The following is a 6,000-nucleotide window of genomic DNA, read 5'->3' on the forward strand; positions in this document are numbered from 1 at the left end:
TGTTGTTCGGACTGGGCAGAAAGATAGGATGGTGGTGGACTATAGTCAAACCATCAATAGGTTTACGCAGCTTGACGCATACCCCCTATCCCGCATCGCGGATATGGTCAACCAGATTGCTCAGTATAAGGTGTACTCGACAATAGATCTGAAATCCGCTTATCACCAGCTCCCCATCTGCCCAGAGGACCGCCCCTACACCGCCTTCGAGGCGGGCGGCAGGCTCTATCACTTCCTGCGCGTCCCTTTCGGTGTCACGAATGGTGTCTCTGTCTTCCAGAGGGAAATGGACCGGATGGTGGACCAGTACCAACTGCAGGCCACATTTCCCTATCTGGATAACATCACCATCTGTGGTCTCGACAGGCCAGATCACGACGCCAACCTCCTACGATTTCTCCAAGTGGCCGCAGCTCTGAACCTTACTTATAACAGGGACAAGTGTGTTTTTGGTATCACCCGCCTTGCTATACCTGGGTATGTCGTGGAAAACGGGGTTATTGGGCCTGATCCCGAACGTATGCGCCCCCTGTTAGAGCTCCCTCTTCCCACCACTCTCAAGGCCCTCAGACGGTGCCTGGGTTTTTTTTCCTATTACGCCCAATGGGTCCCCCATTACGCAGACAAGGCTCGCCCCCTGGTCAAGTCTACCTCGTTTCCCCTCTCTGCTGAGGCCTGCGCGGCCTTCAACTGCATTAAAGCGGACATTGCCAAAGCTACGATGCATGCAGTGGACGAGACCGCTCCCTTCCAAGTGGAGTGTGATGCCTCCGATTTCGCTCTGGCTGCTACCCTTAATCAGGAAGGCAGACCAGTAGCATTCTTTTCTCGCACCCTCCAAGGCTCCGAAATTCGGCACTCCGCGGTGGAGAAAGAAGCCCAGGCCATAGTGGAGGCTGTTAGGCACTGGAGGCACTATCTTGCTGGCAAAAGATTCACCGTGCTGACCGACCAGCGCTCGGTTGCGTTCCTGTTCAGCAACCAACAGCGGGGCAAGATCAAAAATGATAAGATTTTGCGGTGGAGGATAGAACTCTCCACCTACACCTATGATATCGTGTACCGGCCTGGCAGACTCAATGAGCCCCCTGATGCCCTATCCCGGGGAACATGTGCTAGCACACAGCTCGACCAGCTGTACGCCCTTCATGCACAACTTTGCCATCCAGGGGTCACCCGATTTTACCATTTTGTGAAAGCTCGGAACCTGCCTTACTCCCTGGAGGACATCAGGACGATGACCAGGGACTGCCAAATTTGCGCCGAGTGCAAACCGCACTTCTACTGTCCTGACACGGCACAACTTGTCAAGGCCACCCGCCCTTTTGAACGCCTGAGTGTTGACTTTAAGGGCCCCCTTCCCTCCACTGACCGCAATGTCTATTTTCTCAGTGTTATTGACGAGTTCTCACAGTTCCCCTTTGCCATCCCCTACCCCGACACCACTGCCACGTCCATCATAAAAGCCCTGCGCCAGCTCTTCACTCTGTTCGGGTATCCCTGCTATATCCACAGTGATAGAGGGTCCTCCTTTATGAGTGAGGAGCTGCGCTAGTACTTGCTAGCTAGGGGCATTGCTACCAGTCGGACCACGAGTTATAATCCCCGGGGTAATGGCCAGGTGGAGCGGGAGAATGCCACAGTGTGGAAGGCCACACTTTTAGCCCTTAAGTCAAAAGGGTTGCCGGTCTCTCGATGGCAGGAGGTCCTCCCTGAGGCACTGCACTCTATCCGCTCTCTGTTATGTACGTCCACCAATGCCACCCCTCACGAACGCCTATTCTCTTTTCCCAGGAAGTCTGTCACTGGGACCACCCTACCAGTTTGGCTGACGTCCCCGGGGCCAGTGCTGCTCCGGAAACATGTGAGGAGCAATAAATACTCCCCGCTGGTAGAGAGGGTTCACCTTCTACATGCGAACCCCCAGTATGCTTACGTGGTCTTACCTGATGGGCGGGAGGACACGGTCTCCATCCGCGACCTGGCACCCGCAGGTGCAGCAGACCACTACCCTGAAGGCTCTCCGGTAACTGTGAACCCTGCACCAGAGTTGACACCGTGCTCACCAGGCCCTACACAGACTCCTCACGACACTTGTATACCGGGCGTTTCGTACGCATTTATACCAGGCGCCTCACACATGCATGAGGGATCACCGGCGCCTAGTGGGCAAGAACACGCGCAACCCCCATCCCCTGTGCAATCACCGATGTTGCCGGCATCTATGCGGTCACAGCCGGTGCTACGTAGATCGCAGCGACAGATTCGACCACCTGATAGGCTTGACTTGTAAGAACCTTCGCCACATGAGGACTTTTTCAAACGAAGGGGGGGTGAATGTGGTGAACTATGTGCCTGTCGGGACACGCCCCTGCTGACTGCTCCTGTGGCTCCTCCCACAGGCCCCTGTATAAAGGAGATCTGCGGCCTGACGCTCGGCCTCAGTCTCCAAGACCTTGTATGATAGACACTCACTCCTGGTTCCTTCTTCCAGTCAATAAAAGCCGATATCTCGCCTACGTCTCAGTGTGAGTTATTGATGGTACATCGGGGAAAATATGCAGCTTTCAGTGTCTTCAACTAACTCTTTGGTTTGGAGAGAACATTGCTAGAAAAATATTATAAGATACTTCAAGACCCCATACCAGGAAAAATATAAAGACACAAATGTGGCGTATTGGAGAAGGTGTGGCTCCAAGGAGGCAAATCATTTCTATATTTTTTGGGATTGCCCTAAATTAAGTTTATATTGGAAAGGTATTCACAGAACATTAGTTAAGGTATTTAAGATACAGATACCTCTGGACTTTGTGACTCTCCATTTAAGGCACGTATTGTTTTCAGAACAGAAAAAAGATACAAAGTTTCCGCAGGCCCTTTTAGCGGCAATTAAGAAATCAATCACCAGAAAGTAGCCAAATCCAGTATCACCTACTTTAGAAGATTGGCATGAAATTATTTTGGAAATATTTAAAATAAATTTAAAATATTTATTCCCTGTGAATTGAAGAAGAAAAATTCTATCAAATTTGGAATAAATGGATTGAATTTATAACCCCAATGCAAGCAGACTTCAGTAGACACTCCTAATGGTTTATACTGCTTTCCTCATCAACATAGTAATAGTGTTAACATAAGCTCCCTTGATTTCAATGTTCACTGTTTTATTTCTGGAAAACGCAGAATCAACACAAGCAAAGAAAAAGATTTCGGAAAAAAAATAAATTGAAATAAATAAGTACACAGGAATTGGATAAGTATGTTTATGGGTAGGAGCAAACATGAACGTGTTAAGATACAAACACCTATAATGGAAGTTACATAGGGTTAACACATTATTTTGGCCAAGAAAGAAATGGACGAGAAGAGATATATGGAAATTATTATTCAACCACTGCTATTAAGGAATATTGTAATCAGTTTTAGGCCTCATATCTAAGAAAGAAGGTGTTGCCATTGAGGGGGCCCAGAGAATATTTTTAAGAATGATTCCAGCAAAGAAACTTGATGTATGAGGAATGTTGGCTGGCTCTGGGCCTGTACTTGCTGGAGTTCAGACAATAATGATGGGGAATATGATTGAAATGTACTGAATGTTGAAAGGGTTAGTTGGGGTGGACATGGGGAGTCTAGGACCAGAGGACACAAGCCACAGAATACAAGGATGTCCCTTTAGAACAGAAAGAAAAAGGAATTTCTTTAGCCAGAGGGTGGTAAATCTGTGGAATTCATTCTTAAAGATGGCTTTGGAGGCTAAGTTACAGAATAAATTTAAAGTAGAGGTTGATAGTTTTTTGATTTGTAAGGTGTGAAAGTTTTTAGGGAGAAACCAGGAGGATAAGGTTGAGAGGATAATAAATCAGCCATGGTGGAATGGCAGAGCAGTCTCAATGGGTTGAATAGCCTATTATACTGCTCCCATGTCTTATGGTCTACAATGTGTAGCTGTTGTATACATACAGCATTGTTGTAAGGTATAGCCATTATAACGTGTAGTCATTACTGTAATGTGTAGGAACAGTTGTAACAAGCAGCTATTGTTGCAATGTGTAGTTAATCTTGTAACACATGGATACTGTTGTAATGTGTTGTTGTATAGTTAGAGATGTAATGTGTAGGTTTTGCAGTAAAGTGAACCCTCTGTTTTACTGTGCAGCTTCTGTTGTAATGTGTGGCATTTTTGCAATGTGCAGCTTTTGCATTGTGGGAAGCTTGAAAGCTGTGCTCAGATTCCTGGGATGAAAAGAGACAAGATAAGCCAAAGCCAGCATGGTTTCCAGAAAGGAAAATCCTGCCTGACAAACCTACTGCAATTCTTTGAGGAAATTACAAGCAGGGTAAATAAAGGGGATGCAGTAGACATGGTGTACTTGGATTTTCAGAAGGCCATTGAAAAGATGCCACACATGAGGCTGCTTAGCAAGGTAAGAGCCCATGGAATTACAGGGAAGTTACTAGTGTGGGTGGAGCATTGGCAGGTCAGCAGAAAATAGAGAGTGGAAATAAAGGGATCCTATTCTGGCTGGCTGCCTGATACCACTGGAGTACCACAGGGATCAGAATTAAAACCACTGCGCTTTATGATATAAGTCAATGATTTTGACTACAGTATCAATGGATTTGTGACTAAATTAGCCGATCATACAAAGATAGATGGAGGAGCAGGTAGTGTTAAGGAAACAGAGAGCCTGCAGAGAGACTTTAGTAGTTTGGGGGAATGGGCAAAGATTTGGCAAATGAAATACAATGTTGGCAAGTGTATGGTCATGCATTTTGTTGGAAGAAACAAATAGTTTCATGAAGATTCATGAGAATGATTCCAGGAATGGAAGGGTTACCATATGAGGAACATCTGGCAGCTCTTGGGCTGTCTTCCTTGGAGTTCAGGAGAATGAGGGGGAACTCTTAGAAACATTCTGAATGTAAAAGGCCTGAACAGATTAGATATGGCAAAATGATTTCCCATGGTAGGGGATTCTAGGACAAGGGAGCATGACTTCAGGATTGAAGGACATCCATTTAGAACTGAGATGCAGAGAAATTACTTTAATCAGAGGGTAATCTGTGGGACTTGTTGCCATGAGCGGCTGTGGAGGCCAAGTCATTGTGCGACGGAAACCCTGCTATTCGTCTGTATAGCCTTAGAAGAGTGCCACCGAGGTGGTCTAGTTCTCCTGGGGGTTAGCTAGAACCTAGGCTCTGTATACCACACGATTATCTTAGACTTATAAGAGGATACTTTCAGAGCTGACGCGGGTTCAAATTAAAACTTCTCTCGGTCGGGGTTCCCCGTGTAAGTACCTGACACGGTGAGAAAGCTATTAGATTTTTACCTACTCGTCTCAATTAATATTTATTACCTACTTATCAAGATTTAACTCCTTAACTCAAGTTAGGGACACAAAGCGGTAGGTAAAATATAACAGATATTTTTATTCACACTTTTATCAAAATTGTAACATAGATACACACAGTTAAATGCAATAGGTTCGGCACATGCGAGTAATGCTTATGCTCTATATATGAAATACACACAGTAATTAATGCTTACCAGTAGAGTAGTTTTATTTAATGCTTAGGGTATGAGAACCCTGGGATCTACACCTAACTGGAAAGGGGATCTAGCCCCGACACCCAGCCAGCAGCAACTAGGCTGTACTCTGGTACAAGGTGCAACTGTAGTAATATAAGCGATAAGCTCTAAATTGCCCTCCGAGGGTCTTCTGTGAGCTCCTTGTTGCTCCGACGAGAACTCTCAACTAGAAGTTCCAGTGCTCAGTCTCTAGGACTCCAGCAATATTATTAGCCGTCTGAGCTTTTAGCTAAAAAGCAGCTGTATTTATACTGTATTTCTGTGGTTAGACGTGCGTCATTTCCACAGCTGAGCTAATGCTATTCTGCGTGGGGAACCCATATAAGGTTCTTTGAAGTGCGTGATCACTTCGTGCTTAAAGCTGAATGGTCGTGCTAACTAGGTCAATGCTTACGTCATTAATTAAA

General features: G+C 46.0%; 1 protein-coding gene across 1 annotated transcript in view; it reads right to left on the reverse strand.

Annotated features, from left to right (window-relative positions):
- The window catches only part of LOC132381550 (olfactomedin-4-like), a 36,704-nt gene extending 30,910 nt beyond the window's left edge, over nt 1–5,794 (reverse strand). The window contains exon 1 of the mRNA XM_059951051.1: nt 5,552–5,794. The gene's annotated coding sequence lies outside the window, so the exon portion shown is untranslated. The remainder of the gene's footprint in view (nt 1–5,551) is intronic.
- Nucleotides 5,795–6,000: the final 206 nt, after the last annotated feature.

The sequence above is a fragment of the Hypanus sabinus genome, chromosome 26 (genome assembly GCF_030144855.1).
Source record: "Hypanus sabinus isolate sHypSab1 chromosome 26, sHypSab1.hap1, whole genome shotgun sequence".
NCBI lineage: Eukaryota > Metazoa > Chordata > Chondrichthyes > Myliobatiformes > Dasyatidae > Hypanus > Hypanus sabinus.